Genomic DNA, 11,044 nt, shown 5'->3' on the forward strand with positions numbered 1-11,044 from the left:
CTGCACTCCAGTTCTACTGGCCTAGTTTCAGTTCCATTTGTCTATCCACCTAGAATGCCCCTCTCTACTATCGCCTCTCAGCTAACCCAATCTTAAAAAGTTTAATTTTTTAAACTAAACTTTTGACTTTAAGATAATTGTGGATTCACATGCAGTTGTAAGACATAATACAGAGATAACCCATGTACCCTTTACCCACTTTCCCCCAATGCTAACATCTTGCAAAACTATAGTACAACATCAGAACCAAGATACTGGGTTGGCCAGAAAGTTTGTTCAGGTTTTCTGTAACATCGTACGAAAAACCCAAACAAACTTTTTGGCCAACCCAATATTAATGTTGATACAATCAAGATAGAGAAGCGTTCTACCACCACAAGGATCCCTCAAAATGCCCTATGATAGTCACACTCACTTCCCTCCCACCCCTATACTCTTCTTAACCCCTTGCAATCACTAACCTGTTCTCCCTTTTTATAATTCTGTCATTTCAAGAATGCTATATAAATGATATCACAAGGTATGTAACCTTTTGAGATTGGCTTATTTCACTCAGCATAATGCTCTGTGGAGAATCATCCATGTTGTTGCGTGTATCAGTAGTTCATTCCTTTATTGCTGAATAGTATTACATGGAGTGGATATACCTGTTCATCCATCAGCCCATTTGTTCAATCACTGACCCATTAAAACCATCTGGGTTGTTTAAAGTTTTTTTTTTTTCCTATTATGAATAAAACTGCTATTAACATTTATGTAAAGGTTTTTGTGTGAACATAAGTTTTCATTTCTTTGGGATAAATATCCATGAGTGTAATTGCTGGATCATATGGTTGTTGCATGTTTAATTTGTTTTTGTTTTTTAAGAAATGCCAAAATATTTTCTAGAGTGGCTATGACATTTCACATTACCACCAGCAATGTATGAGTTATCCAGCTTCTCTGCATCCTCACCAGCATTTAGTGGTGTTATTTTTTTTATTTTAGCCATTCTGATAGATATAAGTGATACCTTATTGTGGTTATAATTTGCATTTCCCTAATGGCTAATGATGCTGAACATCTTTTCATGTGTTTACTTACCTGAATATCCTCTTTAGTAAAATGTCTCTTCATGGATTTTTTTTCCCATTTTTTTAAAACTATTGAGTTTTAAGATATATATTCCAGATATTAGTCCTCTGTCAGATACGTGGTTTGCAAATACTTTCTCCCAGCCTATAACTTACCTATTCGTTGTATTAACTGAGTCTCCCATGGAGAAAAAGGTTTTAATTTTGATTAATCCCAATTTATCAAACTTTCCTTTTATGGACTGCACTTTTACCATCAAGTCTAAGAACTCTTTCTTATCTTAAATCCCAAAGATTTTTCTCCTACTTTTATTTATTTTATTTTTGGCTGCACTGGGTCTTCATTGCTGCGCGCAGGTTTTCTCTAGCTGCGGCGAGCGGGGGCTACTCTTCGTTGCGGAGCGTGGTCTTCTCATCGTGGTGGCTTCTCTTGTTGAAGAGCACGGGCTCTAGGCACACGGGCTTCAGTAGTTGTGGCATGAGGGCTCAGTAGCTGTGGCTCGCGGGCTCTAGCGCACAGGCTCAGTAGTGGTGGTGCACGGGCTTAGTTGCTCCACCGCACGTGGAGCAACTAAGCCCGTGCGCCACAACTACTGAGCCTGCACTCTAGAGCCCGCGAGCCACAACTGCTGAAGCCCACGTGCCTAGAGCCCGTGCTCCGCAACAAGAGAAGCCACTGCGATGAGAAGCCCGCGCACTGCAATGAAGAGTAGCCCCCGCTCGCTGCAACTAGAGAAAGCCCACATGCAGCAACAAAGACCTAACACAGCCAAAAATAAATAAAAATAAAATAAATATTTTTTAAAAATTCCATTTCCTTAATAGTTATAGGCCACTGTAAGTAACTATTCCATAGTGAATGGAAGTTTGTGTTTTGAGGAATTGGTCCATTTCATATTAAGTTGTCAAATCTATGTTTATAGTTGTTCATAGTTTTCCCTTACTATCCTTTTGATATTTGCAGGATCTGTAGTAATATCACCTGTTTCATTCCTGATATTGGTAATTTAAGTCTTCTCTATTTCTTAATCAGTTTTGCTGGAGGTTTGTCAATTTTATGGATCTTTTCAAAGAACTAGCCTCTTTATTGAAATGGTTTTCTCCATTGTTTTCTGTTTTCAATTTCATTGAAATTGAACTCGTTTCTGCTCTTATTTTTATTAGTATTTCCTTCCTCTTGCTTGCTTTGGGTTTATTTTGCTCTTTTTCTCAGGTTCTTGAGGTGTAGGTTTGAATAAATTATTTGAGACCCATCCTCCTTTTCTAATGTAAACATTTAATGATATAAATTTCCTTCTTAGCATTGCTTCAGCTGTATTCCATAAATTTTTACTTGTTTTATTTCCATTTTCATTCAGTTCAATATTTACTTTTATTCAGTTCAAATTGGGGGCGGTTCCCCTATTATCTGTCATTTAATTGGTGCATTTGAACTTACCGTTAATGTAATTATTAGTATATTAGGGTTTAAATCTACCATGTCACTTTTTGTTTTCTGTTTGTTCTGGGTTTTTTTTCATTTGTTTTCTTTTTCTCACCTTCCTATAGATTACCTGAACTTTTTTTTAGAATTCCACTCTGATTTGTCTATAATATTTTTGAGTATATCTCTTTGTATAGCTTTTTAATGTTTGCTCTATGTATTACATTATATGTATACATTATATACATAACATCATAGCCTACTAGTCTTTTTACCAACTTAAGGAAGGTATAGAATCCTTACCACTCTTATATACTTTTACCCCCCTTTGTTTATAATTATCTTAAATAACTCCTCTATATACATTGGGAATAACAACAGGAGCATTACAATTTTTGCTTCAACAATCAAATATAATTTAGAAAACTCCAGAGGAGGAGGAAACTCTACTGTACTTACCTATATTTTTGCTTACTGTGTTTTTTTCTTCCTTTCTGATGTTCTAAGATTCCTTCTTTTATTATTTCTATGATAGGAAGAAAGAAAAAAGAAAGAAAAGATGGCTAAAATTCCTTAAGCTATTCTTTTACGTTAGGTCTACTGACAACAAATTCTTTTAGCTTTTCTTCATCCAAAAACATCTTGATTTCCCCTTCATTCCAGAAGGATATTTTGCTGGTTATAGGATTCTGGGCTGACAGTTCTTTTCTTTCAGCACTTGAAAAAACTGTTGTATCAGTTCCTTCTGTCTCCATGGTTTCTGATCAATAACTGCTACCATTCAAATCATTCTTCCCCAAAGGTCAGGTGTCATTTCCCTCTCGCTGCTTTCAAGTTTTTTCTTTGTCTTTAGCTTTCACAAGTTTGACAATGATGTACCTTAGCATGTTTTTTGGTTTAAAGTTAGCTCAGCTTCTCAGATCTGTAAATATATTATTTTTTGCCACATTTAGAAGGTTTTCAGCCCTTATTTCTTCAAGTCATTTTTAAACACTTCCCTCTTTCTCCTTCCCTTCCAGGACTCTGATGACACATTTGTTACAGTCCCACATGTCCCTAAGACCCTGTAACCTTTTTTCAGTCTATATTCTCTCTGTTGTTCAGATTAGGTAATTTCTATTGTTCTATTTCCCAGTTCACTGATTCCGTCCTCTGTCCTCCCCCTTTCTTCAGTTGAGTCCATTAACTGAGTTTTCATTTCAATTATTATATTTTTTAGTTGCATAATTTCCATTTGGTTTTTCTTTATATTTTCTATTTCTGTCCTGAGATTTTTTTTTCCACTTATTTCATGCACGTTCATAATTGTTCATTGAAAGATTTTTATGACGGCTCCTTTACAGTCTTTAGCAGATCATTCTAGTATTTGTGTCATCTCAGTATTTGTCTTTTTTCTATTCAAGATGCTAGTTCACAGCGTCTATTGATTGTCTTTTTTCATTCAGTAAGAGATATTCCTGGTTGTCGATATAAGTGATTTTCAATTAAAATCTGGATATTTGGGGTATGATCTTCTGGGACGCTGAATCTTAATTAAACTTTCTGTTTTACCTGGTTTCTTCAGACAACACTCCAGCAGGGGAAGCGGGGGTGGGGATAGGTATCACCAGCTCATTACTGCCAGGTGTACAACTACTCCATTGCCTTGGCAACAGTTTGGTGTTTAAAATATGTATTATTTTTTTCAATCAGAGAAAGTAAAATATGTGCTTTGAAAGACTTAGTTCAATTATAAGTTCCTCCAGGAAGCCTTTCCTAATTCTTCAATCCCAGGTTGGGGACCCTTCCTCTATCTGTTCCCAGGTCCACCTATACTTGTCTATAGGACTGTTAACAAATGTGTCTACTATTTTGTAGATGCCTGTCTACTTGTCTGTCTTCACTAAACTGCAAGCTTGGTGACAGTACAGATACTGTCTTCCTTGATATTGAACCCCTAGACTAGAATAGTGTCTGGCATGTAACTGTCACTCAATAAATATATTTTGGGAAGCTACCATTTTGCTGTTCAAAACCTTCAGGACCTTATTAGTAACTGTGAAAGGAAAGTTCACACTCAATTGGTTATTGAAGACTTTGCAGTCAGGCCTACTAACCTCCAGAAAGGAAGCTCCCACCACTACCCTATATCTTTCTTCAACCAAAATGTTCACCTAGTCTCCAGAAGCCTCCTACTAGCCTGCATTTCTACCTATCAGTCTGGAAGATAGTGTAGTAGAAGGATCTTATCTCATGTTTGTCACCTCATTTTCTAGAATCCTTTTCTAACCACCCTGACCTACTTTTCATAGTATTTATGCATTGGAACTATCTTTGACATATTCTGACTCATTTTATTTCTTTCTAAGTACATCATTATTCCCAGGATCTTCACACCTACAAGGTCCATGCAAGTAGGAACTATGTCTTTGGACCTTAACATATGGCACAGTATCATATGCAGGGGTATCATATCATACCTCTCTTACAAAGAAGTACTCAATAAATATTTGTTGTTGAAGAAAAAGAAAAAGAAAATTTGGAGTATTTTAAGAGGATCTAATATTAAGCCACAATTTAAGAAAACTGGCTTCTCCATCTAACTCACTTCCTTACTCAGTGTAACATAGTACCTAGATCCAGTCACTTAACCCCCTATTCTTAACTTTCTTCATCAGTAAAATGGAACAAAACTTGATAATATGTAGACACCTTAAAAGATATTTGAAGTTTGTGAGCAAGTAGTGTTCAACAGAATTGTTTTTGTCTGAGTGTTTGTGAAACATAGCTCAAATAACCAGTTTTATAGGTAACAGGCTGAGGAAGTGAGCTCAAGAGTTTAGAAGTGAATTGCTAGCTTCACATAAATTCAGCCTGTTTCAAGCCTCTTTATATGACAGTTGCCACATGGGATAAGCCTCTGACTTGAGTGACTGGCTCAGCCAGTGCTGATATTCCATTCAATAATTCTCAGCAAATGCATCTACCTGTGCAAACTCACTTGTGCTTACAGGTTAATTTCTCTATGAATTGTCTCAAACACAAATATTTTGGAAGAGAGTACAGCACAGGATCTGTTTGCAGAATCACTTTTGGGGAAAAAAGTAGTCAAGATAATTGTGGTTGTATAAATGGTTTCTTCCAAAAGGGCAGGGAGTGAAGCATTAACAATCAGTGGGGGACGGAATGTACAGAACAGCAACGAGAGGTGAGAAGCAAGGGACAGGGCAGTAAACAGCTTAAGAAAACTGCTTTTGCTGCCTGGAAAGGGTCTCCAGCTCACTTGGTACAAAATAGTTAGTCCTACTGGACTCCAAAACTTCTTCCATAAGCTCACAGAATGGACCACAAAGGAATTCTTTGACACAAACAAGAAAGAAAAACAAGAAAGTCAGAAAAATCATCCGAAATGGAGACTTATCTTTGAGCCTATACTCACTGGAAGACCTAAAGGTGGAGCTTGAGATTCTAGAGAAATACTGTTATACTGTTCAATAGAAAATAATTTTAGCAGTTTCTGTAGGAGGAAAGGAGGAAAGAGAAGCAGATGAATCAGACTAGCTTGGGTGTATAAAAGGACTAGTGGGAGTAGTAATGATCTGGAATAAAGTGGAGAGAAGAAGCAGCCAAATGGAGAGTTATTTGGCTCTCTGTGTTTGACATAATTTTAAATCTTGACCCCCAATGCCAGTTAGGTCTCACTTAGGGTTGCTGTTATATACATAGTATCTACACACACACACACACACACACACACACACACACACACACACGCATAAACACACACACACACACAAACACACACACACACACACACACACAGAGTGGTTGCCTGCTGATCGTTCACTATTCCGAGAAGTGTAATTCAGGAAATCGGTATTGTAAAGTAGATTTCATCACTAATTCAATTCTCTCAGAACTGAGAAGTTTGAAAAGTACTGAATAACTGATGTGTATTTACAAACAAGAGGCTTTTATACCAGTAGGGGAAAAAATGAAGTTTCTTACCGGAGGCAAATTTGCTGCTATAGAACATTTTTGGTTACATTATCTCAGGCAAGAATTGACTTTTCCTTTGCCATCATATAAAACCTCCTGGAACTCACTCCATTGTCTTCTGGGGTATATAAGAGTTCATACTGGTTTGCCCTTGAGTTGGAGGAAATCTTTATAACTCTTAGGAATTGTTTTACTTCCTGTACTCCAACCTCCATACTAAGGAGGAGCTACATTTGCAAGCTCCCCTCTTCCCAGGGTCTGTGACATAATTTTCAGAAGATTTAGAACAAAGTCGACCTTACCGATGATGTACTTCTACCCCTGTAGCTGAATCCCAGTAACTGGATCAAAGAGACCCGGCCCAGAACTTGTACCTCATTTCTGGTCATCATACCCCTTCCTGCCTTCTTTCGTGCCAGTCGGTCACAGACAATTAAGCCATGATCCTGGGCATTACCCTAAACTTCCTCTTCCCCACCTTCCTACTAATAATTATCAGATTCTAGCAACTTTACCTCCTAAATATCTCGAGTCCAGTTCTCACTGACCCCAATTTGGGCTACCATCAATTTGCACCTGTATTATTATCATGGCTTCTAAATTCCTCTCCCAGCCTCCACATTCGCTGATTTCAAATTATTCACCATGTGGCAGCCAGAGTAATCTTTCTTAAGTGTGTATTCTCTCCCTAAAGCCCTTTAGTAACTTGTTCTTGCTCCCCAAATAAAGCTCAAACTCTTTAACAAGAATAAAGGGCTCATCCTGATACTGTACTGACTTTATGTTGCTCACCCCTCCACCCACACTCACCTCCAATCTAGACTCCAGACACACTGAATTACTTTCAGTTCTCCAAACACGCCATTCTCTTGATTATTTCCCAGCCTATGTCCATGCTTGGAACATTACCCTTTGCCTACTCATTCTTTAGGTCCCTGCTTAGATGGCACCTCCTCCAGAAGTCCTTTCCTGACTCTCCCGAATGAGTTATGTTCCCTTCTAATGCTCTCATAGAAACCTGTACTTTACCCTATTATAGAAGTTATTATGCTACAGTGTAACTGCCCACTTATTAATTTCTATGTCCCCTTGAACTGTAAGCTGCAGGAGGTCAGACTATGAGTAGGTCCTCTCACCTCTGCATTCTCACATCTGGTACATGTGGTAGCACATCCAGGCTCCCAGGTAAACATTGGCTGAATGAACTAATGCACACTCAGGCCCTAGGAATGAAGTCATGCCTCTACCTTGCCACTTCCTTACACTCTTCAGTGGCTAGACTTGTAGTCTTGTGGCTAGACTCTGCTTAAAACCCTTCCAAGTCTTCTCATTGTTCTTATAATAAAGTCTAAAACCCTAAATATGGCCTCTAGTCCATCTAGCCTTGTGGTAGCCAGCCTCCAAGATGACCCCAATGACCCCAGCCTCCTGGTATTCACATTCTTTTGTAGTCTACCACACACTGTATCAGTATTAGTTTGTGTGAACAACAGCATACATTAAAAGTGATGACATACCACTTTTGAGGCTAGATCATAAAAGTCATTGCGTCTTCTGCCTTTCTTTCTTTTGTGGATTGCTCACTTTGGAGAAAGTTAGCTGCTGTGTTATGAGGAACCCTATGGAGAGACTTCACCCTTTGGTGAAGAAGCAAGGTTCTAAAGCCATGGAAGAACTGAAGGCTCCAGCCAATAGCCAAATATAAGAGCCTCTTGGAAGCAAATGCTCCAACCCCAGTCAATCCTTCAGATTACTACAGCCCCAACCAATATTTTGATTATAACCCCACGACAGACCCTGAGCCAGAATCACCATCTAAGCCACTCGTCAATACCTGACCCACAGAAACTAAGAGACCATTAGATTTTGTTGTTTTAAGGCCCTAAGTTCTAGAGTCATTTGTTATCCAGCAATAGGCAACTAGTATAACACTCTAGCCCCACCATTGCCCACTGCCCCTTGCTAGACTTCCCTCACTTCCAGAACCATGACAGGCTCCCTCCTGCCTATAGGTCTTCTCACATGCTGTTCCCTTGCCTTTTTGTCACCATGACAACTGCTTTTTATATCAGCCTAAACAGCATTTCCTCAGGAGATTTCCCTGTCCCCACAGACCAGGTTAGGCCACCTTTTATATGCTTTCAGGACAGCAGGAATTTTTTCCTTCTTAGCCCTTTTAACATCTGTCATATCATTCAGTAACTATTGGGGGAATCACCAACTATTTGCCAAATGCTGTACTATGTAAGGGGCAAAACAAGCATTATCCTGCCCTCATAAAGTCCAAAATCTAGAGTAATTCTTCACTTAATTATTCACACATTTACTTGATTATATACATTTGATATTTATAACTTGTTAACTTCCATCTTTTGTGCTGGCATAAAATCCCATGGGGAAGTTGGTGCAGCCACTATGGAAAACCGTGTGGAGGTCCTCAGAAAACTAAAAATAGAATTACCATATGATCCAGCAATCCCACTTGGACAGACCACTGTGTGTGATTTACTTGACCAGATTCCTGAAGTGAACAGACCTGTATGTTTGAATCACAATGTATGTGTGATTGGATTTATGTATGTATATATAGATCCACTATGTGTGACTGGATCACTAAGTCAGGATCTCCCACCTCAAGAAATGTATACAATAATAAAACCATAATTCAAAAAGATACATGCATCCCTATGTTCATAGAAGCACTATTCACAATAGCCAAGACATGGAAACAACCTAAATGTCCATCTACAGATGAATGGATAAAGAAGATGTGGTACATATATACAATGGAATATTACTTAGCCATAAAAAAGAATGAAATAATGTCATTTGCAGCAACATGGATGTAACTAGAGATTATCATACTAAGTGAAGTAAGTCAGAAAGAGAAAGACAAATACCATATGATATCACTTATATGTGGAATCTAAAATAGGGCACAAATGAACCTATCTACAAAACAAAAGCAGACTCACAGACATAGAGAACAGACTTGTGGTTGTCGGGGGTGGGGAAGGACTGGGAGCTTGGGATTAGCAGATGTAAACTATTATATATAGGATGGATAAACAACAAGGTCCTACTGTATAGCACAGGGAACTATATTCAACATCCTGTGAGAAACCATAACGGAAAAGAATATTAAAAAAAGAGTGTCTGTATATGTATAACTGAGTCACTATGGTCTACAGCAGAGATTGGCACAACATTGTAAATCAACTATACTTCAATTAAAAAAATAATAATAAAATTTAAAAAAAAGAAGTTTGGGGAAAAAAAAACCCATGGGGACTACACCTTGCTGTTCCCCAGGATTGCCTGAGTATCTAGCCATGCTTTCATTCATTCAAATCCTGATCAGAGCACTGCACAACAAACCGAGAGTAGAATTGTTAGGAAACCACATCACAAACCTCATTCTCCCTTACTTTCCTAACAGATTCTTTTGTCACGCTTTCATATGCTTATCTTTCTTTTCCTTCCTCCTTTTCTCCCTAAGGACATCAAGTATCCTTACTTATAGCACAAAGGGCTATGAATAGAAGTAGACTAAGTCAATGAACCTAGATTTTTGGTCTTTCTTTGCCACTAAATAGCTGTAAAATTTGGGGTAATTCTCTATGCTTTCTGCACCCTCTCTTTCTTTATTTGGAAAATGGATGAGTCATATTAGATGATCACTTAAGCTCTTCAAGAGCTCTAAGCTTCTATCTGATATTCTTCTACATTAAAGCATTAGAATCAGCCCAATACACTGCCATCTGTATAGAACATTTAATTTTTGTCAAAGGGCCTCCCTATCTATTATTTTACCTGACTCTTACAATAAACTAAGGATGATAGTATTAATCCTATATCACAGTTAAGGAAATGAACACCTAGAGACATATGAGGACTTGAGATCTGAGGAATTTCCCCCTCAGTCCCATAACATCCTTTGTCTAAATATATTAATGCTTCCAAAAGTCACTATGCTTCTCCCCAGGTAAGACTTTGTTTCACGTGGACATTGAACCCTAGAGTCCTCAGTCTCAGACAGCTTGGTGAGCATAATATGACCAGTGATATCATTAAGAGTCTACATACACAGGACATTGAGTGAGTACAGGAAGAGAACACTTTAACTCTATCTTGCTGCTTTAAGGATCAACTTATGTTTGCCTTTTAGCTTAGGAGAATAAAATTCCTTTAAAATGTCAAGACAAAACGCTCTGAGTCACTCCAAGAGGCTGCTGCTCCTTTGCCTCCTTCCCTGGCTCCACCTCCCAGCCGCCCCCGGGGTTCTGTTCTTAGACCTGCTTCTCTGCTCAGTCCACCTCATCTTCCTAGTTGAGTCCCTCTACTCCCACCATTCCAAGATGATCCATATGCTGCCAACTTCCAAATATTTATATCAAGCTCCAACTTCTCCAAGCTCCAGATCTATGTTACCAATCACCTACCAGACAGTTCCAGCAGGATGCCCCATGGTTGCACCATGCCTAAATGCTGCCAGAAAGGCCCCCTGAGCCCCAAGGTCTAACCAGCTCCAATGCGGCTTTCCTCTGAGAAGGACCCTCACCACAACATG

Source organism: Eschrichtius robustus, chromosome 1 (genome assembly GCF_028021215.1).
Source record: "Eschrichtius robustus isolate mEscRob2 chromosome 1, mEscRob2.pri, whole genome shotgun sequence".
NCBI lineage: Eukaryota > Metazoa > Chordata > Mammalia > Artiodactyla > Eschrichtiidae > Eschrichtius > Eschrichtius robustus.